Here is a 27,293-nt window from a genome sequence, read left to right as displayed (position 1 = left end):
GCATTTTAGCATTTTAAAACTGTATTTGTACCTTGACTCTGTTGCTGATTTAACAGCACGCAGACTTTCTTTTTAAAAATTGTATTTTGCACATTGCATTAGTAGCTTGCCACAGTCACTCTTACCTGTTCCTACTCCCCTCGTGGCCCCGTTCCGCCCCGGCTTGTGCCGTTTGTGCGGAGGGTCAGTCCGAGGAGTATTCAGTTCGTGTTCATTACATCACTTCCGCCCTGCACAGAAGCCCCGCAGGTTAGCGGTCTAGTACTCCCTCCCCCTCCAGTATTTAACAATGGAATGGAGGAAGCGCAGCGGACGAGCGCAGCGGACGAGCGCAGCGGGAGCGCCGACTTCGCGCCGAAGTCGCGCTTAAGTCAAGCCCGTCTGCGCCCGTCCGCGGCCGACTGGGTCCTGGGCCCCGTCGTAACGCCCATTTTTACTCTTATTCCTCGGATGACCTTATGAGCCTCAAATCATCCGGACCCATTCCTGCCCGTGCCGTAAAAGCGGCTCGGGCTTGTGACATTTTGGCTCCTTCGGAGTCTTTGGAATTGGCTTGCTCCCTTGACCCTCCTCCCCTTGCCCCCCAGATATCCTCGACCCTATCGATTTATTACCTCAATACCCGCTCCCTTATTCGTCATCAGCTGGAGCTCTTTCAATTACTGCACCAGAGTTCAATTGATGTTCTTTTGTTAACCGAAACCTGGATCAATGATGATTCTACCCCCGACATTTTGGCAGCTATCCCTACGGGATATTACATCATACACGCCAACCGCCCTGCGGGGAAGATGGGTGGTGGGGTAGCGGCAATTATCCGCTCCGAGTATACTTTTTCCGAGATCACGGTCATCCCTATTCCTAAAATAGACTACTTGGCAATAAAATTTATCTCCCCTAAATCGTCCTTTATTTGTGTGTTAGTTTATAGGCCCCCCCACCCTATGCCTTTGTTCCCCCAACTATTCAGCGATGCTATCGCTCCGCTTGTCATTAACCACGCCAACATCTTGGTTATCGGGGATTTTAATTATTGGCCATCCGATGCCCATGAAAGCAACACATCAGTTAAATTCACTGAACTTCTGAAAACCATGAATCTTTCCCAACACATCAATACCCCCACTCATCGGATGGGTCATATCCTTGACCAAGTCTGGACCTCAAACTTAGACATCTCCCTTCCTGCAGTTGCTCCTTGTTCCTGGTCAGACCATTATTCCATTTCTTTTCATCTACCCCTTCACACTGTGTGTCTTCCACCTCGCATCAAAAACCTTTCGGCACGCAATTGGAAAAGGGCCAATCTGCTTGACTTCCACGAATTACTGGTTTCTACTGCGCCGGAGTCGCAAACTTCACTTGAGAACCAGGCTGATAATTTAACCGACTGGCTGCGTCAGGCCAGCGATAAAGTCGCCCCTTTCAAGAAAACAAAAACCAAGCGCCCCCATGATGCCCAATGTTGGTTTTCTGACCAACTTAAAGCAGCCAAACTCGCTCTTCGGCAATCGGAGCGCCGCTGGCGGCGCTATTATGATCCTCAGCTCAAGCTCGCATACATGGAGACTCTAAAAGCCTATAAATTATCTATCCTAGCAGCCAAGACGGCATTTTTCTCTCAAAAAATTTTGAAGTCCAATAATAAATCGAAGGATATCTTCTCAATTGTGAATGAGCTTTCCTGCCCAGACAGAGTCACCCCTCAACCTTTACCCACCCAAATACTCTGTGACTCGCTCAATGCCTATTTTTCAGAAAAAATAATAACAATTAAAAACAACATACCAACTCCGGCTTCTCCCATTCCACCTCCTCTTCCCCCCACCAACGTTAGTACTTTGTCGGAGTTTCCACCCATATCACACCAAGAGTTTGTCTCTCTTCTCCATAAAGTCAGCTATGGTGCCCCCAGCGACTGCTGTCCTCCGCAGGTCTTAAAAGAAGCTTTTCTAGCATGCCCAGGTCCCCCATTAGCACTATTAAATAACTCTCTTGCTACTGGGGAAGTTCCATCTTCTTTCAAGCAAGCTGCAGTCCTACCTATCCTAAAAAAACCAAATGCTGACCCTGCTTTACTCAGTAATTACAGACCCATCTCCCTCCCCCCTTATTTAGGAAAGATCTTGGAGACTTATGTCACCCGCTGCTTGAGCTCGTTTGTAGAGAAATCCTCTTTCTTAGATCCTCAACAAGCAGGATTTAGACCCCTCCACTCCACCGAGGCAGTCATAGTCGCGGTCATGGACACCCTCAGGAAAGGGGCAGATAACAACATCTCTCAAGCCCTTGTCCTATTGGATCTTTCAGCGGCATTTGACACGGTCGATCATACTATTTTGATCGACCGTGTCCATAACGCTGGCATACAGGGAGTGGCCCTTGACTGGCTCAGATCTTTCCTTCATCAACGTAGTCAATCTGTTCATCTTTCCACCTTTTTTGCCTCTTACACTTCCCTTCCCTGCGGCGTACCCCAGGGCTCTGCACTGTCTCCTCTCCTATTTAATTTGTATCTCCAACCACTGTTAGCCTCCCTTCGGAATGCCCCAGTCACAATTTTTAATTATGCTGACGATCTTCAGTTAATTTTCCCCATCACTTCTCATCCGTCTTCCCGTTTAGATTTTCAGTCCACTATGCTGTCCATTGCGGAGTGGATGTATCACAGTCATTTAAAGTTAAATCCAACAAAAACAGAGCTCGTCCTTGTAGGAGGACCCTCGCATCCTTGGAATACCTCCTTCTGGCCCACTTCTCTGGGGCTAGCACCCACACCGGTGAGCTCTGTCAAAAGCCTGGGGGTAATCATCTCCGATGATCTGTCCATGAAACCGCATATTAACGCGGTGACATCCGCCTGTTTTTTTCATCTTAGGCGAATTCGTAAGATTAGTAGGTTCCTTACGAAAGAAGCATTAATCCAAGTGGTCATCGCGCTTATAACTTCCAGGCTTGATTATGCCAACATTCTGTACGCGGGAATCCCCGCCTGTCACCTTCACCGACTTCAGCTGGTGCAGAATCAGGCTGTCCGGCTGATTTTCTGTCAGCCCAGATATGAACATGTCACCCCCCTTCTCCGCACTCTGCACTGGCTTCCTGTCTTGAAGCGCTGCATTTTCAAACTGGCATGCACTACATTTAAGGCACTCTCGAACGCAGCCCCGTTGTTTATATCCTCAACTCTGTCTCGTCACATCCCCTCTCGAGCTCTTCGCTCTGCGTCACTCAATCTCTTGGATGTCCCCCGTTTTAATAGAAAAAAACATGGCGGTCTGAGTTTCTCGGTCCTGGCCCCATCGACCTGGAACTCCCTACCGCCTTCTCTTCGTCTCTGCCCTAAATATGATGTGTTTCGGAAATCTTTAAAAACCTTGCTTTTCCAAGCTGCTTTCGACTAACTCCCTTTCCTAGGTCTCCGTTCACTGTTTTTGAGCGCCAAGAAACCTATGGTGATAGTGCGCGGTACAAATAATTTTAATAGAATAATAGAATTAATAGAATAGGGACGCTTTGGAGCTTCGCCGACAGTGGGCTGATTCCTGCATTTTTGGGCTTGTGAGCCGGACTGCGAGGACCAGCTCTCCTAGCGGCGTGCCATCTGCCGCAGCTGGGCCTCTTCCCGCCCCCATCTCCACCTATTAGTTACGCCCATTACATAACATCTTGATCGACCGTGTCAACCGGGCCGGCATTGGGGCTTAGCTGCCTGCTGGCTGAAGTCCTTCTTAGAGAACCGATTCCAGGTGGTTCGTCTTGGAGATCTGGCCGGAACTAAACAGACCATCACTTGCGGAGTTCCACAGGGCTCCTCGTTGTCACCCCACCTGTTTAATCTCTATATTCTTCCTCTAATCCAGGCCTTAAGAGATAAACAGGTGACGGTGTTCAACTATGCAGACGACCTGCAATTGCTCTTTACCATCGACAACTCTGAATCCTCTATCTCCCATTTTCAGTCCACTATGAGGTTCATCCAAGCATGGATGAACCAAAATCATTTAAAATTAAACCCTGGAAAAACTGAGCTGGTGCTTACAGGAGACAGTGCTAAACACTGGGGCCCACATTATTGGCCATCAGATATGGGACAAGCCCCAATCCCCTCCTCCTCAGCAAAGACACTCGGAGTCACCCTGAATAGTGATCTCTCACTAAAAGCGCAAGTGGGTCAGGTGGTCTCCGAGTGCTTTTTCCTGCTCAGGAAAATTCGGAAGGTGCGACGCTTCTTCACCCCAGATGCCATCATCCAGGTGGTGATCGCCACTGTGCTCTCCCACCTGGATTATGCAAACTCCATCTACCTAGGCGTACCTCTCTATCTGCTGAGGCGCCTTCAGATGGTGCAGAACTATGCGGCTAGACTGATTACAGCGCAACCTAGATGGCAATCAGCAACTCTTTTGCTTAGGAACCTCCATTGGCTCCCCATGGCCCAACGTTGCTCCTTCAAAACCGGCTGCATGATTTTCAAGTCCCTCCACTGCAAAAGCCCTAAATTTATTGATAAACTCATCGCCAGGCATATTCCGTCCCGCAATCTGCGCTCAGCCCATCTGGCCCTCCTCCAGATACCTGCCTTCAAACGCAAGAGTGCTGGAGGCTGCAGATTTGCTATTTTGGCACCCCGTCTGTGGAATACCTTTCCCCTTGAGATCCGTACTTTTCCAGATCTCATGTCATTTAGGAAAGCACTAAATACCTGGCTCTTCAGACAAGCATACCAGTAATCCCAGCATATTTCATGACCTCAGGCTTCGCTCTCTGTCTATTATCAGCGCCAGGAAACCAATCGGTGGCAGTGCGCTTAACAAATTATTTTTAACATAACATAACATTATCGCGTTTTGCGGGATGCGCGCGGGCGCGCGCCTGGCGAAGCCCGGGCCCGTTATAGCCCGTTCGAGCCCGGACGAGACTGGACTGGGCCCCCCTATAACTCCTGGTATTCTGTGTTTTCTGTAAAAACTGGACTTTGAAACCTGAGCAAGTGCTTATTGTTTTATATTTACCAATCAATGAAATGTCTGCCCGGGACAGAAGAAATAAGGCTGCTGAGGGGTCTTTGCTTTTGGGTACATTAGATAACTTTAATATTAGAACTAATTCAGTTATAGATGAAGGGATATCTTTGATGGAAAGGCGGGTCTCGCAGGATTTGGCATTGGCCAAAAGATCCTCTATGGGCCACCTCGCGAACGCACGTATACCTGAAGTTATTAATAGAGCAAACACTACAGACATTGAGGTGCTTATACACAGCCCCTCTAGCTCTCAGGGCTCATTTTGTTCCTTGCCAGTGCCTAATACACAACCACTAGTGGCCATAGAGGATGCACAGGCAGTAGTCGAGGATAGTTCGAAAAAGAGACCAAACACTAGACAGGCACGCGAAAGGAGGGAAGGTGCGCTACCAAAAAGGAAGCGGCCAATGAGTGCTGCCGCAGGAAGTAAAAAATCTAAATCCACCAAGGGACATGGCAATCATGAGATATCTGTTACACAAAAAGGGGATGAATTTTATCAATCAAGTGGTATTATTGGTCCGCCCCCGCTGGCCTCTAGTGAGGCTGAGGCATTCGGAGATGGCGTTAACATTAATGACTTTACTACTTTATGTAGATCAGAGATAGATGAGGATTCCCTACTTAATAACCTGGGGACTTTGTTAAGGTCCATTCGTGCTCCTTTGGAAGCAAGACTTCATGGAATTGAACAACAGCTGGTTAAGCTAGAGACGGCAGTAAAGGGCACTAAGGTTACCGGGAAGCCCCAAAACAGCCTTCGGGGTTTACCCAAATCAACCCTAGCGTCTGAGGTACAGCCAAACCAACAATGCCTACAAACCTCGGAGCGAGCTTGCTCAAAATTCCTAAATGCTCAGACAGCAGCAAGCCTGCCAGATTTGTCAAAAATCCCCTCTACACCGGGAAAAGGATCTATATCACCTGCATTAAAACAGAAAGATAGTGAAGGGGGGGTTTTAGGGGAAGCATCCAGGAGGGCTCGTTGTATAAATTTACCTCCACAATCGAGTCCATATGTGATCGTGCTAACGGGTGTGCCAGAATTAAAGAACACCAATCAAGAGCCATTTATGTCTTTAAAAAAAGTAGCCCACTGGCTTAACATAAATAGACCGCTACCCCCGCACATAAGGAGTGAAATCATGATGGTCCGTAGGTTATCGTGGGTGGGTACTACAGCAAAAACTGTAGAAGGGGACTGCGTATTGGTTAATTTTAGAGACCCCTGTACGGTGGACTATATTTGTTCTTGGAACAACCATAACCAAAACTTAGAGACGGTGATTGAAACCAGACCACTCTCGTTCTTCTTCCCTCCATCTAATCAACCAGACAATGGAGGAGATTGGACACTTGTAGCGCATCATCGACAGAATATGGTGGGAAGCTATCGACATGGTCCCTCAAATACTCAGAATCACCTGCTCTTACAAAACAGGTTTAGCACCTTAGAAATGGTCGATTGACAAAAAATTAACGCAGTTAACACCAAGTGCAGTGATGTGGGCCGGCGTAGGAAAAATTATTTAGACCTGCGTACGCAAGGAAATTCAAGCGATTTGGAGCGTCATCCTACTGCAAACATTCTGATAACTGCATATGTAGGTAGCCAATTAAGCAATAATTTGTCAGACGAAGAGATCAAAATGGGGGGTATGGATATCTTGGAGCCAAACTTATTAATCTCTCGTAATATACTGCATACCGGGATAGATGGTGCTCGTAATCAACCTTTCATTTTTACTGATCATGAGGCAGGAGAGATGGGAAAGTCTTTATCCTTTTTATCTTGGACTGTTGCTGGTCTTTCAAATAAGTTAAATGACCCAACTTTTCTGACCTTTGTAAAAGAATTCTCCATCGTTTGTCTCCAGGAGACCTGAGAGAGGGAAGCAGTTCATATAAATGGATACCGTGCCTTTCATATCCCTGCGGAGCTGTCCATAAGAGGTAGAAATAAAGGGGGTTTGTGTTTTTTCATCTCAAACACCTCAAATGCCACGGTTAAAAAATGTTATGCTGGCTCAAAATATTACCAGATGCTGGAGCTCACTGTGGAAGGTAATGAGACTATTAATGTGGTACATTTTTACAATAACATTCCTAAATGTGAAATAGTTAGCGTTTTCGAGGGCCTTTTAAATATAATGCAGAAATCTGACGGAGACTATTTTTTGAGGAATCATGTACTATGGATGGGCGATTTTAACTGCTCTCTTTGCCCAAATAGCCACACAGGCATATGTGGTCTAGTCAACATCAATGGCAAACCCTGTACCCATTTTTCACATACACCAACTGGGAACCTTGCAAATAATTTGTTGTATGAGTTGGATCTAGGTTTTGGAAATGAATTGTTAACACCACAGGTCGATTTCAAACCCACATATAACGGTAGTGGATGTAACTCACTAATAGACTTTGTTGTGGCCTCAAATAGTATTTACCACAACTTATTTCATTTTAAAATAGGTGAAATTGCAATCAGCGATCACTATCCCAAGAGCTTTTCCTTAATACTCAAGAAACATAAGCATGGTAATCATGGAGTTGTTACTAATTTGTATTCCCACAGGATAAATTTAGCGGGAAAAAACGGCTACACTATACAATGGAATAAAATAGAGCCTGTCCTCTTCCTCAAGAAACCTTATAAAAAACAAGTTGAATAACTTTATGATCTGCCTCTCAGAAACAAGTAATTTGGCCACTGTTACGTTGGCTTTCACTAACATTACTGAGGAGATCAACAAATCTTTGGAAGTACCAGAAAGGAAACGTCAAAGAGATAAAGTTGAGGGATGGTTCGATTCGGAATGTAGCAAAGCGCATGCAGCTCTAAAATTGGCACTTAAAAGAGACCCGAAAAGTATTATAGAGATAAAAAATGCTAGAATTAGATATTATGCTGCAATAAAGAAAAAAAGAAGGATATAAGCAGGAGGCATGGGATACCCTACATCAAGCCTGCCTCCAGAAAGATAATATAGGTTTCTGAAGGCGGTGAATGCCCCTTTTTTTGCAGACAGGAAATCAGATAGTATAGAAATGGCAATAGAGGAAGCAACTTGGATTAATTATTTCACCGGATTATACAAGAAGGATATTTTACCGGGGAGTCCCCATGTTGAGATAGGGGGAGAGGAGGTAAATAACACACTGGGATTATTCCCTTTGGATATTACCTTCGAATTATCTGAGGTTGATGTGGCTATTTCTGAGAGCTCGGAAGGTAAGGTCCCAGGACCAGATGGGGTACCTGTTGATATTTATAAATCTAATGTTAAATTATGGGCCCCTCTTCTGACAAATGTTTTAAATTGCTCCAATAAAACAGGATTCATTTCAACGTGGCAGGATGTCATTGTGATCCCTATCTTTAAAAAAGGCGACCATAACGACCCTAAATGTTATAGGCCAATATCATTATTAGATTCTTCTATGAAAGTAGTCGGAAGGATTATTTTAAATAGACTCCAAGTATGGGCACAAGACACAGGTGCCATTTCAAAATATCAATATGGCTTTAAAGCGGGGCTAGGCACAGTAGAACAAGGCCTAAACGTAGCCATTATTATTGGCAAATATATGGTTGCGAAAGGGGACAAGTTACTCCTAACATTCGTGGACTTAAGTTCAGCGTTCAACTGCTTAAACCACAAAAATTTTTGGGAAACACTTTCCCACTTAGGAATAGACTTGAACCTACTTAATTTTATCAAAGAATTATACCGAGGGGCAGGCGCCAAGGTTCGCTTTGGCATTAAGGGAGAGTGTACCTCCAAATTTCCCATAAACAAAGGAGTCCGCCAGGGATGCATACTTGCGCCTTTTTTATTTAACCTATATATTAACAGCATAGCATCCCATTTACTGCAACCTAGACAGGATTGTCCACAAATTGCTGGAGACCCGGCACCAATCCTGCTGTACGCGGACGATCCGGTAATCATGGCACGGACCCAATTGGGCCTTCAGAGATGTCTCAAGTCCTTTTCAGACTATATGAATGCGAGAGGCCTAAAAATTAATATTAGCAAAACCTTTAGCATGTGCTGTTCTAAAAAGACCAAGGTGCACCGTAATATTTTCTTGTCCAACACTAAGATTGATCCCACTAAGACTTTCTCCTATTTAGGGATAAACTTTGATAGCAAAGGGACTTGGACTACAGCCGCTAAGACGAGGAAATTAGCTTTTTCACGTGCCATTGGAGCTGTGCGTAATTTCACTTTTGAGCTCGGGGGTCGACCGGTTAAAATCCTGCTGGACATTTATAAAGCAAAGTGCGTGTCCACCGTGATATACGGTGCAGGGATTTGGGGGATCGCGGACACTAATGAGATCCAGGTATGCGAAAACGCTTTCCTTCGTTATTTATTGGCGGTTCCCAAGTCAACTTCTATATATGTCTGCCACAAAGAGCTGGGCTTACCCTATGTATCAGATCTTATCAAGGTGAGCCCAATTCTGTTGTGGCATAAGGTATGGACTTCCCAAGAGACAGAATTGAACAGGGACATTATTCAGGATTGTCTGAAACTTCAGGGTAACTCAAAAATAGAGTGGTTCATGTATGTGAAACGTTTTTTAAAAGATATTGGTCATCGGGAATTCTTTGATAACCCATCTAGCATTAAAGCAATTTCCAGGAAAAAGTTGAAGGAAATATGTCTTCTTTTCCTAGAAAACACAAGATGGCAGCTGGAGGGCAAGAAGTCCTCAGTAATGCAAAATCAACTAATGTTAGAGGGCTACGGTTTACAGCAATATCTAGTATTCATACAGAGTAGCTTCACTCGGATGCTGCTAACCCGTTTTAGGGGAGGCAGCTTCTTTAGACTATTGACCTTCCCCGATGTTAACAACTGGTCGAAGTCTTTGATTCTGTGCCCCTGTGAGGATGTATCCCATCAATCAATGCTTCATTGTATCTTGTTTTGTAAATTCTATACCTGGATCAGGAGAGAGTATTTAGTTGTTTTATTTAACCCCTTCGCTGCTAGGCCTTTTCCTCTCCTGTGCTAAGCATTTTTTTGGCGATGTGGGGTAGTGCACGCTTAGGCCCCTGTAAGTTTTTGACCACATAAGGTATCCACGCCAAATTTGCGTCCTTTTCTTCCAACATCATGTGGATTATAAAGGTGCCCAAGGTTTATGGATTCCCTTTGAGGGGTCCCAAAAATTAAGCAAAATACAGTGAAATTTTATTTTTTTCAGAGAAATTTGAAAAACCGGCTGTAAATGAAAGCCTCTGGGTTTTTCCCTGCAAATGTTATCAAAAAAGGGTTTGTGGGGCTGAAATCTCCATTTTCTCAGCTTTTAGGGAATGACAGTTTTTTGTCAGAGAACCAACATTTTTTACACAGTGTTGGCATTTTTCTGGGACATAGCCTATTTTTGCTATTTTTAGAGCTTTCAACCTCCTTCCAGTTAATGGTAGAAATGAGTTTGAAAGCAATAATGGATCCTGGAAAGCTATACATTTTCGAAAAGTAGACAACATTCTGAATTCAGAAAGGGGTCATTTGTCTAAATCCATGAAGGTTTCTTTATAGAAAGTAACAGTTAAATATTGGAATAATTGAAAATTAGTTGAAAAAAACAGCCTTTTGTCTCAACGTTTTCACCTATAACTTCTTGTATTTTGACAGCTCTTTGAAAGAAATATACAGTTACATCCGTTCGACCTTCCTGGTTGTGGGGATATATAGGACTTGTAGTTTCATCAAGAACCTGATGAACCCAGAGCCAAAAACTGAGCAGCAACTTGCAATGGTATTTTATTATTTACTGGGTATAGAGCACTTATTCTTGGGAAATGTATACATGGAAAAATCGGTATGAAAGACACCTATGTATTTCTGAATTGGGTACAAATTATAGAGTTTAGAAACAGCATATATTTGCACATTTTCAAAATTGGGAATACTCATACTAGCATGAGAATTATTGGTCATTTTTCCCCCAAAAATTTTTACACAATGTTTTTCATTGGGAAAGGAGAAACGCATGTAAACTCAGAAGGTAATAACAGTTGATTTACAAATCTGAATTACCCTAAGTCTCCCGATAAAAACGGTACCTCACTTGTGTGGGTCGGCCTTGTGCCTGCGACAGGAAACGGCGCAAAATGCAACGTGGTCACACCTCAATTTTGCAGTTAAAAATTGACCCTTTTATGGCTAAGTGCCTACCTGTAGTTTTTGAACCCTAGCTCTGCTGGCACCTAGGGAAACCTAGCAAACCTATACATTTTCGAAAAGTAGACACCCAGGGGAATTCAGGATGGGGTGGCTCGACTGCCTCCCACCAGGTTCTGTTACCCAGAATCCCTTGCAAACCTAAATAATTGGGGGAAAATACGCATTTTCCTCACATTTCTGTGGTGAAAAGTTCTGGAATCTGCGTGGATCAACAAATTTCCACCTACCCAGCGTTCCCCCAGGTCTCCCGAGAAAAATGGTAACTCACTTGTCTGGGTCTGCCTAGTGCCTGCGACAGGAAACAGCGCAAAACGCAACGTGGTCGCTCCTCAATTTCGCAGTGAAAACATGCCCTTTTTTGGCAAACAGCCTACCTTTCGTTTTTGAATCCTAGCTCTGCCGACACCTAGGGAAACCTAGCAAACCTATACATTTTTGAAAACTAGACACCCAGGGGAATTCAGGATGGGGTGACTCGACTGCCTCCCCCCAGGTTCTGTTACCCAGAATCCCTTGCAAACCTAAAAGATTGACAAAAAACGCATTTCCTCACATTTCTGTGGTGGAAAGTTCTGGAATCTGCGTGGATCAACAAATTTCCACCCACCCAGCGTTCCCCCAGGTCTCCCGAGAAAAATGGTAACTCACTTGTCTGGGTCTGCCTAGTGCCTGCGACAGGAAACAGCGCAAAACGCAACGTGGTTGCACCTCAAGTTAGCAGTGAAAACGTGCCCTTTTTTGGCAAAGAGCCTACCTTTCGTTTTTGAATCCTAGCTCTGCCGGCACCAAGGGAAACCTAGCAATCCTATACATTTTTGAAAACTAGACACCCAGGGGAATTCAGAAGGGGGTGACTCGACTGCCTCCCACCAGGTTCTGTTACCCAGAATCCCTTGCAAACCTAAAAGATTGACAAAAAAACTCATTTCCTCACATTTCTGTGGTGGAAAGTTCTGGAATCTGCGTGGATCAACACATTTCCACCCACCCAGCGTTCCCCCAGGTCTCCCGAGAAAAATGGTACCTCACTTGCGTGGGTAGGTGTAGGTGCTGCAACAGGAAAAGGCCCAAATCGTAAGGTGGAGACTTAAAAAGTAACCTATAGCAAAAGTACCTAATTTTTCGGGGGGGGGGGGGGGGGTGGGGCACCTGAGGTTTTGGCCCGAGGCTCGGCGGCAAACTTTGGAAACTACCAAACCCAAACAGTTCTGAAAACTAGACACCCGGGGGAGTCCAGGGAGGTATGGCATGCGTGGGTCCCCTAACGTTTTCCTACCCACAATTCCTTGCAAACCTTAAAATTAGGTTAAAAAAACACTTTTCCATACATTTTTTGCGTGGGATCTCCGTGCCGGCACAAATGTCGTACCACCCAGCGTTTCCCTTGTTCCCCCGAGTAAAATGATACCTCACCTCTCACCGACAGCCAAGCACCACGCCACACACACCGCCAGCCAAGCACCACTCTGCCCACACCGCCAGCCAAGCACACCACCATCACATTTTGAATTTTTTTAAACAAAACAAACAAAATTATTGCAAATAGATAAAAATCTAGTAACACAAAATCTGTAACTAAAAACATTGCACAAATGCAAACCTTAAAAAAGAATACAAATTATTTAAAAAACACAGACCAGGCAGTACGTTTTACCACTCATGGATACTCCCAAAAAATATTTTGTGTGTGGTAAGCTCTATAACAAGCAGGCACACACAGCCCAGTGTTAGAAGGACACCCAGGGCAGTAAAGACGAGTCTCCTTCCTCAAACCTCCTCGCCAACAGACTCTACATCTCCTAGTGGGAAAGTCTTTTGTAGATGTGGGAGGAATGTAATCAGGAAAGTGGCGATCTTTCAATCAAGCAGAATCCTCCACCACTTCAAATCTAGGAACTCTTACTAGCTCCACAACAACAGGGCTAGATATCACAGAGTGCTGAAACTTAAGAAAGGTCAACTTTGACCCAGGAGAACACACCTTGAACACAATAAAAGCATTGAAAGTTGCTAAGTTGAAAAAATGGATGGCCAACTTCTTATACCAAGCATAAGCCTTCCGAATAGCAGTGTAAGGTTCCAACCTCTGATCTACTCTGTCAACACCACCCATGTGCTTATTGTAGTCCTGAATGCACACAGGTTTGAGCACTTCAGCAACCTGACCCCAAACTGGCAGAGATGAAGTACTCTCATCATGGATGGTACTCAGCATGTACACATCCCTCCTGTCCACAAATTCATAGCTAGTAGTTCGCCACAACGTAAGGAACTGCACTGACCCCTCTGAAGTTTCTTGCAAACAAGCTCCTTTGGAAAATCTTTGCGGTTAGAGCGGATTGTGCCACATGGAAAAGTGTCCACTTTAAACAATTTCTTAAACAATTGCACAGCAGTGTAGAAGTTATCAAGGTACAAATGGTGGCCTCTGTTGAACAATCTTCTAGCAAGATCCCACACAATTTTCTCTGACACTCCAAAAGTGGACGGACAACCAGGGGGGTCAATAGTGGAATCTCTACCAGTGTACACACGAAAATGAAAAACATACCCTGTCTTACTCTCAGACAAAATATACAGTTTAATTCCATAGCGTGCCCTCTTGCTAGGGATGTACTGCCTAAAAACCAAATGACCCTTGAACAAAACCAAAGACTCATCAATAGAAATTTCTTTCCCAGGAATGTAAATCTCTGAAAAACGATCAACAAAGTGATCAAGAACAGGTCGAATCTTAAAAAGACGGTCACAGTCAGGGTGACTACGTGGAAACGCCTCAGAATTATCCACAAAATGCAACATGCGTAGCAAAAGTAAATACCGGTAACGCGTCATAACAGCTGGAAATATGGCTGTTGCCATCAAAGGACTGGAAGACCAATATGAAGCCAGGTTCGGCTTCTTTAACAAACCCATCAATAAAGTCAATCCCAAAAACTTCTTCAGCTCTTCCAAATTTGTGGGAGTCCACCGGGTAGCTCTAGAGTGGGGCCTAAGCTTGTCACTGTTGACCCTCAAAAACTGTTCAGCATACAAATTAGTCTGCTCAACAATCTCACCCAAAAACACATTATCCATAAATAACTGTAAATACTGTATAGGCAAAAAGTTTTCACAATCCACTCTACACCCTGCATCACCACTAAAGGCAGGCAACACCGGCTGCACCATTTTAGGATCAGCCCAGAGTCCAACACTTCCAGTAGGAAGACTAGCAGCCTCAGGCTGCAATCCAGCTGGCTCTTGCACCATCGGCACAGCAGTGTCCTCCTCTAACACAGGCCCTTCATCTGCGCTTGAGAGTACCTTCATCATCCGATGATTCCATGCGGAGAGAAAACTCACTGCCAGAATCTTCCCCTCCCTCCTCTCCCTCAGACGTACTGTCAGTGTCATAATCCGGCTAGGAGGAAGATTCAAGAAGCATACCTACTACCTGCTGAGCAGTCATTCTACGGCTAGCCATAATGATTACTAATAAAAGTAAATTGTCACACAAGTCAACAACAACAATCACTATGTAAAATAAACAAAACAACAAAATTCACCTTTATCAAAAATACCTTTACACTGCAAAACAAAACCACTCACTTTCCTGAAGCAGCTAAACTCAACACCACCTACTCTGCACAGACACAGTATGGATCAACAATATCCCACTAAAAAAGAAAGAGAAAACAAAAATACACATATGAAAATGCAAAACACATCACAAAGAATTTCACGCTCAAAACAGTAACTAAATGCCACTATGACACCACTTACAAAACAAATTACATACATTACAATATAACTCATTTGGAGTACATACAAAAAAAAAATTCTTACCTAAAAAATGCAACTACACAAAACTGCAGAACAACCACTGTCAAAACCGCAAACAGGAAGCAAAAGCTTTACACTAGATTTAAAAAGAAGAAAAATAAAATTAGATTCACATATTAAAAAAAAAACACCAGTCAACCTGCCAAGCTAAGGGTTAGGTGGGCCTAACAGTATAAAATCAAAAGGGGAGCAACCCTTGCCCATGAGGCCACCCCCCACCAAAACAAAAATTAAAAAAACGCTGGTGTCTAGTGGCTTCTGCCCCCCTTGGGGACAGATGGGATTAAACACCTTCTGCTACTCTACCACTCAAAGAGGCGGTAAAGGCCCTAGTGACCCATAAAAAAAACAGCAAAACTGCCCTTCAAGACAACACCAAAAGGGGGATGATGGACGGAGCCCTTGAGCAAATCTAACACTCACCCCCAGTCAACTGATCTTGGTTTAATCCATCATCATTATTTAGCTCAATTCACCAACCCAGGTTCCACATGGCCAAATGCAAATCAGACTGACCCTTTGCACTTTGATTGCCCTAAGTTGGCAGAGGTGGGTCCCTTGCTCACTTTGCCACTGGACTCAAGCTAAACTGGCTGATAACGGCTGATTAGCCAGAAACCAGTCCCATTATGGATGATTCCGGGCCTGGTAATATATGGCTTGGCAGTTCGGGCTGGACTGCTCCCATGAAGCATAGGGTCAGAATTAATTAATTAATTAATTAATTGTGTGCTTATATAGCGCTGGAATCACTCCCGAAGGGGTACCTCCGCGCTTCGACCGCTGCGAAACCCTTCCTGGCTTCCCTGAGAGATGGTCCCTTAATGGGTATCTCCAGGGTGAGACCAGGCATCCCCGGCGGTCTGGTGGGGCCGTTAGTGAAGATGAGGCATGCTAGTGCCCAGAGTTGCCGAGTGTGATCGCTGATTAGAGTGGGCACCGAGGCGAGAGAATTATCGAGTCCACTGACCCTGGTCCAGAAACCTGCCGCGTCGGGAATCGAACCCTGGTCCCGGGCCGTCCTCTGCTCTCGGGTCTGCCGCCTCTAACCAGTGAGCCACACTACTTCACTATGTTGATGAATGATTTGCATATGGCCATGTCTGAACTGGGGTGCTGGAGTGAGCTACACCAGCTAAAACCTAACATCATGGGCAAAATATATGCACCAAAAAAGGGGAGTGACCCTTGCCCAAGGGGCCACTCCCCACTAGATTTACTCAATTGGCACAGTCTGCCACATACATTTAAAAAAAATTAAAATCTGCCCCCTAGGGGGGCAAACAAAGCTAAAAGGATGGCCCCCAAAAGGGTAGCAACCCTTACCTAAGGTGTCACTACCCAAAACAAAAAAACAAAAAATGTGGGTGTCCTAAAATGGCCACCAAGGGGAGAAACCCTTGCCCAAGGGGCCACTCCTCAGCATATCCTAAAATTTTAAATACATTTGACCCCCCCCCAGGGGGGCAGACAAGGCCTTCATAATTGCCCCCAAAAGGAGAACGACCCTTGTCCAAGGGGTCACTCCCTAAAGCAAAAATCAAAACATTTGGGCTTCCTAAAATGGCCCCAAAGGGGAGTGACCCTTGCCAAAGGGGCCACTCCCCAGCACATCCTAAAATAAAATTAAATTTGGCCCCCAAAGCCTTTTTATTTGCCCCCAAAAGGGGAGCGACCCTTGTCCAAGGGGTCACTCCCCAAAACAAAAACTAAAAATTTGGGCTTCCTAAAATGGCCCCCAAGGGGAGTGACCCTTGCCAAAGGGGCCACTCCCCAGCACATCCTAAAATAAAATTACATTTGGCCCCCGGGGGCCAGGCAAAGCCTTTTTACTTGCCCCCTAAAGGGGAGCGACCCTTGTTCAAGGGGTCGCTCCCCAAAACAAACAAAACATACCAGGGCTCGCAAAATGGCCCCCAAATGAGAGTGACCCTTGCCCAAGGGGCCACTCTCCTACGCATTGCCAAAATTGGACTACTAATAATTTAAAATATTAATCTGCTCCCCCTACAGTGGGGCAGACAAAGCCAAATTAAGTGCCCCCAAAAGGGGGAGCGACCCTTGCCCCAGGAGCCACTCCCCCAGCAAACAATCCTTGGCTACATCACAAAAAACAAAAAATTCCCTGGTGTCTAGTGGGCATTCCTGCTGCACGATCGCACGATCGTGCAGCAGGAATACAGAAAGAGACCTCGAGGGAAAGGAAAATCCTTTCCTTTTCCCCAATGCCTCTTTCGTTTCAATCCCCCCCTCCCCAGCCCCAAAACGCACCTCTTTCTCCTCTGACCCGCAGGAAGCAAATGGCTTCCTTGCGCGTTGGAGGAGAAAGGGAACCTCCAATGACGTCAGCGCGCCTCGTGCGCCGACGTCATTGATGACGCAGGCGGGGGGGCGGGGGAGGCAGCGGAAGGTCTTCCCCTTCCTCCCCGTACAAACTAAATAGATCGGGCACCCGCGGGGGGAGCGCTGGCGCTCCCCCCGCGGGTGGGGCTCATGACGAGCTGAGCTCGTCATGAGCACCCGAGCACTGTATGCCATGACAAGCTCAGCTCGTCATGAGCATACAAGGGGTTAAAAAGTGAGGACTGAGACAATGTAGACCAGCCCTACTAAGATTGCAAATGCTAGAGGATGAGTTAACTTTGCACACTGTATCAATGTGTTTAAAAAGTATGATGAGATTCATACTGACGATTAACTGAATATTAACTAGTATTGGAATTAGCTGAATTTCGGTTTGGATCTTGATTTTAAAAGGTCATGATGTTTTGTATTAATGTAAGAAATGAAATGTTTTTAATTGATTCTGTGCTTTTATGGATTCTTAAATTGAAACCGAATAAAGCTACTTTTGATTTGATTTGATTTACAAGTGGCTCTGTAATTTGTGTGTGTATTGATTGTACCTGATAACATCGTACAACACTGAGCTGTGATTTATAGGGTGCAATAAACGCAGACACATTTTGGGAAATACCGTGGACTTTGTTGTGATAATCATAATTGGGAGGTATTTATTGCACCCGGTAAATTCTGACATTGTGGAGTCTGATTTTATCAGGTGTGATAAATATCATACCAATTCTCAGGCTACTTGTAATGAGTGCCTTGATCAGAGGAGTAGGTGCTATTTATGGCAGCCGAAAAAATCAGACCCCCCTGGATTCAGAATTTATCAGTCCTAATAGCACCTTTACCACGTTTTTTGGGAATAATAAGCAGATTTGACTTACATCCATAGAGACCCAATTCAGGCAGGAGACTCGTGATTTTTGATGTCAAGAATGGCTTTATTTGAGATCTTTCCCACATAAAATAGCCCCTGCTTCCATAGTAGTCAATGGGGAAAATACATTCTCCCTATTTTTTTTTTTTATCTCTCCTTTTCCTGCTCTAAAATGTTGGCATGTATGATTTTGGGACTTATGCACCAAAATCTGCATGTCACACAAAATACCGTCTCGTTTTCCCATGTTAAATTATGGCAGGTTTGCCCTTCCAAAATATAACTAAGAGTGAGTGAGGTATTTAATGCACACATTAAATAACATGTAACTAGGAACTCTGCACACTGGGTAAACAGGTTACTGCAGGGTTTGGAATACTCTGACAAGCTCGGAATTAGGGCTTATTTGTTAATTTTTGTGTTTTGAGCATTTGATAGTGAAATAGCAAAGTGTTGGAAAGGGACTCTTTGAATTGATCGTTTACTTCCAAACTTGACCTTTCTTTGCTCATTCTTGCCAACATGATGTGATGAAAAAGAGGTCGTTTTTTCTAAGTTTCAAATAATAATTGGAGAAACTAACATATCAAACAAGCATTTGCAATATAATAGGTCTTGCATTACTTAAAGTTTGAGCTATTGGCATTGCTTTATTATTAGCAACGCCAATAGCTCAAACATTCAGTAACAAGAGACCTATTGCATTTCAAATACTTGTTTATTATACCTAATGATTCTGAACTGTTACACATTTCTTTAACCACACACATTAATAATCCCTGAAATTCTTAATCTGTGTGTTTTTATGGACTAGTTGTATGTGATTATTTTTGGTAAAACAATCTAACATTTTTGATAAACAAACTGTGTTAAAAAGTAACAACAAAGGGTGGTATAGAGGGGGACAGGCTGTTGAATTTCTAGGAAGAAGCAAGGCCGAGCAAAAACAAAAAACAAAAACCTCTCCCTAGACATTAATTGATACATAGGTCATAGATCCTAAAAAGGAAAACATTATCATTGACCCACAGAGCAACTATTTATAAAGGTTTTTTAAAAAAAATTATCATTGTATCAAAGGATATAATTTTTTTTAAATATATGTAAAATCATTTAAAAAGAAAGAATAACATACTTGATTCAAAAGCAGAGAGACCCCAAAACAAGAACAATACAAAAGATATACAAAAACAATTTGGCACCACACAACCGTCAGTCATACCATACTCATACCAACTGAGAAAGACATAAATTGTATATAACACACTAACCGAGAACAATTGACACATACATTATACATAAATAATTGTCATATATAAAATACAAAAATAATTTAAAGACTACGAAAAGCGCCTAGCAAAGCCAGGGGTCTGTTTTTTTGTTGTTGCAGATTTATATAGCAGAAATGCGACCTGAAGGAACAGGAGCACTCTACATGAGCACCAGTTACGTTATAGAAGGACACATTCATTTTTGGTAGGCACAGGGAGATGAAGTGATTTGCCCAGGGTCGCAGGATGCTGAGCCCAGACTGGTACCTGGTTCCCCAGCTATAAAGTCGGCAGCTCTAGCCATAAGGCAAAGTACGAGCTGAGCCATGAAAATATTCAGCATGTAAATGATGCATTAAGCGTCTTGAAAAAACACCATAAGGCGCCGTCATGTGGATAGTGCTTTTGCCCTCTAAAAGGTGAACTACAGAGGGTAAAGCGCACTGGTAGAATGTGTTGCTCAGGTGAAATGCCTGCATCTTCAAACCAATAGAAATGTAATCTTTTGCCCACATTTCTGTCATTGCAGAAACAAATAGAAAATGAAATACCTTTCCTCAAAAATCTCACAACTGGATGAAAATAAATTAACATTTTAAATATACAAAAGATGAAGAACGTCCCCTTGGGTCCCAGCGGAATCGTCTCCCAAACCTCCAGGCCTCCAAACCACGCGGCCTCGATCCCCCAGGCAGCAGCGCCCGAGGCGTACACAGTCCAGCAGGAGGCGTTAATCTAATGGAGGGACACCCAGATCGTCGAGCCTGGCAGCCCGTGGGCTCAGAGGCTCTCCTACCCCTCCAGGAGCCACATCGCACCTCAGAAATTATACCAGCGGCTCGTCCATGGCGCCCCTCCCACTGGACAACCAGGGCTTGGCAGCAGCGGATTCGGACTTGTCCCGTAGGCAGACAATCTGAAAACCCAAAGAGAGGAAACCATGGTCCGTGAGGTTGGCGCCGCCTCCCAGTTTGCCGTAAAGTTGGTATATTATTATACATTGGACTCAGGGTGCAAACAAGCGCCTTCTGCGTCAATGCTGGCGGAGACTCTGCCTGCCCGGTGAGGCCTCACGCTCCAGAACACCACTTGCATTCCGCTACGATCCGTCTCTTCGAGCTGCACGGAACTGTAGCATGGCTGTTCCCAACGAGCAGTCCGGCGGCGCCCTGATGAAATTGGGCTTCCACAGCCCCATCAAGGGAAATATCTTCACTAAACCTATAAGTAAGGCACCATGGCAGAGTTATTGCTCCACTCCGCTTGTCTCTCTGCCGGGATACTGTACATCCGTCTAAAAGGAGGGGTCCTTCACGCAACACAACCGTTTTTGTTTGGTTCCAATTTTTTGATGCAGTTGGGACGACAGATGCTTCGGTTCTCGAAGTATAGGGTGGGGGGGTTGGGATCATTGTCCCGTTATTGACGTTATTTTGATGTACTACCTCACCAGCCTTTTTAATGCACACTACAATATTACCACGTATCGCCAGCGATGCGCAGTTACACTTGTTACCCCCAGCTCACGCACGAGCCCATACGTACCCACTGCTAGCCAAGGTGCGGCGTACCTTCACTCCAGCTAATGGCCAACCATTCCGGGAACTTTCCTCCGGACACTGCCCTGGAATGTTAACGGGCTCTTGGACAGAATCAAACAAACAGCTGTCCTGCGCTACGCCCAGCGCCTGTGTGTTGATGCATTCCTGCTCCAGGAGACTCATCTGGTGGGAAACCACTGCCCCTTCTTGGCGTGCTACGGGTTTGATAGAGTTTGGCATTCAGGGTTTTCTCGGGGGTAGCCATCCTGGTAAGGAGTAATCTTCCCTTTGTGTCCGCACCGGCCAATCACGACTCACAGGGAGGATATGTGGCTCTGTGTAGAACGTTGGGCGGCAGTCCTCTCAATCTTGTTTCCATCTACGCACCCCCTTCGATGCTCACAGCGACCTTGGACTGCACTGTCGACCTCTTCACCTCCCTGCCCCTGGGTGCCACAATAGTCGGGGTGATTTTAATGCGGTCCCTAACCCACACCTCAACACTACAGGCTCACCAGCCGCCTCCAGAATCACTCATGCTAAACAATTAACTACGTTGGCTGACTCTCTGGGCCTATGCGACGCCAGGAGAATCTGGCACCCTCACACCAGACAGTTTACTCACACATCAGCAGCACACCACACTCAAGCACGTATAGATGCCGTATTCGTCCCCTCAATGGATTGCCAAACGATCCAAGACATCTGTATACTTCCCAGGGGCATCTCCGACCACTCACCATCACTTCTCAGTATAGGGGACCCTCCCCCCTCGATGCGCCCAACCTGGTGGATGAACGCCTGGTTCCTCCAGGAGAAAGAATTAAAAAAGGCGGTGGGGATGGAGCTTCAGCAGTACTTCCGCGCCAACACCGGCTCAGTCCCCTCTCCAGGTACTCTCTGGGAAGCAGCCAAAGCCACCATCTGAGGCTTCGACAAGGGCCAACTTACCCGGCGAGAGGCACAAGTGCTGCTCCTTGAGCAATCCCCTTCCGATGACCGTCCCATCACCCATGAGAGGCAACTCGTACGCCTCCGGGCAGAAATCAGGCAACTCTCCCTGGTTGCCGCCAAGCTCCTCTGGATATCATCCATAGCTAGGGTGTACGGATGGGGGGACAAGAACGGGAAGATTCTCCATAGATTAGCCACCTACCCAAGGGCCATCCGCATTATTCCGGAGATAGTAGACCTAGACGGTCTAATGCATCGATCCCCTTCGACAATGGCTCGAGCTTTTGCCTCCTACTATCGTCAGATCTACTCAGCACAGAACCCCGAAACTTCCCTCGCCGAGCTGTTTGATGCGGGTCAAATCTGTCTCCCCCGCCTAAGCTTTACTGAGTCTGCGGATCTAGACCTCCCCATCACCTGTGAGGAAATTAATTAAGCGATAACACATACTTCGTCGGGCAAGACCCGAGGCCTGGACTGGCTCCCGCAGGAATACTACGCTGCTTACTAGGAAACTCATCCTGCACCTCACAGCTCTCTTCGACGAGGCCCTAGAGAAGGGCTCGTTCCCACCAGAGACAGACATGGCCACTATTGCCGTTCTCCCTAAAACACAGCCTCCGTCTCCCCGCTGTGCGGACTACCATCCATTTTCTCTCATACATAAAGAGGTTAAAATATTCGCTAAAATTCTTGCCCAACGGATGAGGCCCTACCTCACCAAGCTGGTTCACCCTGACCATTGTGGGTTCATGCCCATGCGAGGGACTAGACATTGCCTCTGTTGTCTCTACCTGGCCTTGGCACACCGCCACTTGCTCACCCTTTACTTAGCACTTCTTCTCATTGATTTTGAGAAGGCCTTTGATTCCGTAGGCATGCAATACCTGCCGACATGCTGGCGGAGATGGGTTTCGGCCCGCGCTTTCGCAACCTGGTGAAGGTTCTATACGCCCAACCCCAGACAAGGGTGCTAGACAACGGGGCATTGTCAGAGGCCTTCTCCATTCATAGAGGAACAAGGCAGGGGTGCCCCCTTTCACCCCTCCTCTTAGCCTTGGTGATGGCAGGTTTGATTCGGTCGGAGGACGGGGATGGGAATGGCCCAACTTGGATGTGGACAAAATTTCCCTGTATGCTGACGATGTCTTAATTTTCCTCGCAAAACCGGCTCTGTCTGGCCCTCACGGTCTCTGGGTGTTACACTCCTTCGGGCAGGCCTCCGGCCTACGACTTAACCCCAGTAACTCGGCCCTGTTCCCCTACATTTAGCGAGGGACTGCTATGTTTGGCAAACCACAATACCCCTCCAATGAAATCATTCAGATACCTAGGGATCTGGGTTGCCCTGCTCCCGGACCTCGCCTGGTCCCTCAACATAACTCAGTTGGTGAAAAAGGCGAACGAAGACCTCTCAAGTGGCAGACGCTCCCCCTCAATCTTTTGGGGAGGTTCGCCCGGTTTAAAATGATGATTCTCCCCATATTCCTCTACGTCATCCAGAACACCCCCTTCTGTATCCTGCGGGCTTGGTTTCGGGAGCTAGATAGCATAGCCACCAAATTCCTTTGGGGGGGCGGAGGCCTCGCATAGCGTTGACCCTTTGATGGGGCATGGGGATGACCGATTTATATTTATATTACTTGGCGACCCGCCTCCTCACCATACACGATTGGTTCAACGGGGGATGGTCCGATCCGACCTACAGGCTCGAGTTGAATGAGCTGGGCCTACTTTGAATTCAATCTATAATATACGGAGGGTCCATACCTTACATTTTACTAGAGGTGACAAGTACCGTGCTTCTGGCATGGCGGGCATCTCTGTGCCACACCCAATGGACACATAGATGAACTCAATATACACCTCTCTGGCACGGTACCTGGCTTGGGGAGGTTAGTGGGCTGAAGGGATTTCTGTCTTGGGACCTTATAGGGATCTCACAACTCAGGGATGTGTGGGCCAGCGGCCACATGCGATCTTTCCAGAACTTACAATCCAGGTATTCCCTACACCCGTCACAATTTTACATATACAAGCAGCTGCGTCACGCTCTCCATTCGCACATATCTATTGGCACAGCAGTTCCAGAATACAACCCACCTGAGGCACAGATTATGATGGGAAATTTGGGGAAGGGGGGCATCTCTCGCATGTACCGTACACTAATCAACAACACCCCAACCACACTAGACCGGCTCAGAAGCCAATGGGAGGAATGGGTGGGTCCACTGGAGGAGGAGGACTGGAGGGATGCACTAATGACACCTAAGATGGTCTCGGCTTCGGCAAGACTCTGCCTGTTTCAACTGTACTACTCACATGGCTCTTACTTTACCCCTGCATGCCTTCACTGGGCTGGCCTATATGCACCGCCTCCTGTACATGCTGCGGTCACGATCAGGTGGACCTCTTTCATATGGTCTGGGCATGTCCTCAACTAGCGCGATTCTAGGGGGGTGGGGGGCATTGAATAGGAACTCACTGGAGTTTTGGGTTGGGAGGTTCCCCACGACCCACAGCACATGCTCCTGAGGATCACAGACGGGCTGCATGGGTCCAGAAACGAGAAGCTGTTTTTTAACACAGCTATGGTTGTAGCAAATTGAGACATAGCCGCCAACTGGTACCATCCAGCTCCGCCTAGCCTCACGAAATGCTGGAGGGGGTAAACTGGTGTGCTACACAGGAAAAACCTATGTATGGTGCGCGGGATGTCCGAAGAAATATTGCAGGGTGTGGGGCAAATGGCTGGGTACTGTGGCTTAAATTTTGAACCGCCTGTCAAAATGTCTGTATCATATACGATTTCACAGTGTCAAGTGAAACAAGGTTAACCAACCAACCGACTGGGAATTGTTGCTCCTCTTGTAATGTGCTGGTTTTTGTTACCATATCAAAAATCAATAAAATTGTTTATCAAACAAATATACAAAAGACGCACTATGAATGATATTTTTAAAACATCAATGATTTTTGTATGTTCATGTGCTGTATGATTAAACTAACAATACATGCACATACAGCTTACAAAATTTAATTCACCAGGCCTTCAGTCGTACACAACAGGTTCGTAGTTCAGAAAGTAATGCATAAAAATTATATTGTACAGAATAATTCGGGGAGGTGCAGACGGGAAAGAAACAGTGACTGACTTTAAATATTTTCATGCTGTGAATAAACTTGAATATTTTTGGGCATGAATTTGTGTCTGGTAGGACTTTCATTGTCTCTGGAGGTAGACATGAGGAGGAAATGTTGTAAACACAATCATTTTGTTTTCATTTAAGAATATGCTATGATCTTCAACCCTGAACTGCGGGCTGCCCGAGAATCAATGGAAAAACGTGGCGCTGTTGATTTAGTTTGCCCCATGCATAAGGCGCCTCAACTCCCAAGAGATTCCGTTAGTAATGAGGAACTGTGTAAGGAGAAAATTGTTCATGCCATAGATGTGCGTTATATATTTAGGCTGAAGATATCACTGGCCACCACGGTAGGCACCTTTGTTTCGTTAGGTGAGCATGATTCATCGCCCGGCCTTATTTGTTTATCCGGAATACTCACTGATAGCCCAGCTGTGTGTGCATAGGCAAAGCAAAGCTGGCAGGGCGTCAGAATAAAAAAGCCTTGGCAAAGCCAAAAGAGCTAAAACATAAAGTGTGGTGTCCCTGTAGCGGGCGCTGCTCTTAACTTTAAAGTTAAAAACAGAAACATAAAGCACGATGTCCCTGAAGCGGGCACCGCACTGAGCTTTAGAGTTAAAAAAAAAAGTGAAACAAAATGCGATGTCCCCGAAGTGGGCGCCACACTGAGCTTGAAAGTTTTTTCTTAAAAAACCTGGATCAAAGCGCAGTCTCGCTTAAGCTTTAAAGTTTAAAAAAAGCTGCAACATAACGCTTAGAGTCCAGACGCCATGCTGATCTTTAAAGTAAAGAAAAAAGAAAGCAAAAACATGTAGCTTAAAGTTTAAAAAAAATGAGAGACCTATAGCATTGCAAATGGCTGCCCTTGTCCTGGCTGCTTCTGAAGTGAAAGCGGGCATGGTCCGCTGAATGTAAGCAAAGCATGTCGTCGTGCCTAATGTGGGAGAAACTCAATAATGAAAATAGTACACGTACTGTGTAACAACCAAGTAAAGGGGCCAGTAGGCATGGGAGGTTACAAATGGCGATACGGCGGTACTAAGGAGGGACTAATACGCCCATTTAGGAATAAGAAGTCAGCATTGATGAAGGACAAAGACACAAGCCAATGAAAAATATGGGTGTGGGAGTGGGCGGGGCTTCTCTCCAGTACTCCACTACAACAGATCGCCAGAGCAGGCAGGGCTTGCGTGCTGGCTCAGGCTCGACCTAAAAATGACATCATCTAACCATACCTATCTACAGCTATTCAGCACAATTCATAATGGTTCATGCTTAAAGGGCTCTGCTTAAAGAAATAACATTGTAAGTGAGATAATTTTAGGAGTGTGAGCAAAGTTTTCAGGGTGGATGATCGTTTGTGTGATGCATTTTGCTATTTTGAAGGGTTAATTAAGAGGTATGTAATAACATAATGTATTCAGAACTATAATTGTAATATTACTCTTACGCTATGATATTAATCTTTCAGTTTGAACTCTTGACCTGCTGATAAACAGAGCTTTGTATCTGTTTAAACCAGACTGAGACCGATCTCTTCAGTGCTACTATCCTGACTCCTAAGGAGACTAGATCAGTTAATACCAGACATCGAATTCTGATAATGTCAAGAGCTTTGCATCTATGAACACCAAGTCTCACCCTGAGTTTTGTTACTGAAAATCCTTGAGCTTTGCATCTAACACCTTTACTCACCCTGAGTTGTGAAACTTGTCCCAGGATGCTTGTTTCTAGTCCAGGGTGGACCTGTCCTGGCAGTTTGGGCTGGACTGTTCCCATGAGGCACAGGGTCAAGACTTATTTGCATATGGCTGTGCCAAACTGGGGTGGCATAGTGAGCAAAAAAACGATGATGGGTTGAACCCAAATCTGTGACTGCAGGGCTCGACAAATCTAAAAAAAATCTTACTTGACCTGCAGATCGAGTAAGTAGACTTTTCTACTCGACCTTACATCAATTGCACTTGACCCACAAATTGGCACCTGGCACTGCAGCTGCAGATTTCACTTGTCAGGCTGGTTAAGTAGGCCTGAAAACTGGCTCGCCCTTGAAGAAATTCACTCGCATTTGCGAGCCGTTGAGTACATTTGTCG

Source organism: Lissotriton vulgaris, chromosome 10, assembly GCF_964263255.1.
Source record: "Lissotriton vulgaris chromosome 10, aLisVul1.2, whole genome shotgun sequence".
NCBI lineage: Eukaryota > Metazoa > Chordata > Amphibia > Caudata > Salamandridae > Lissotriton > Lissotriton vulgaris.
This window is presented reverse-complemented; position numbering follows the sequence as displayed.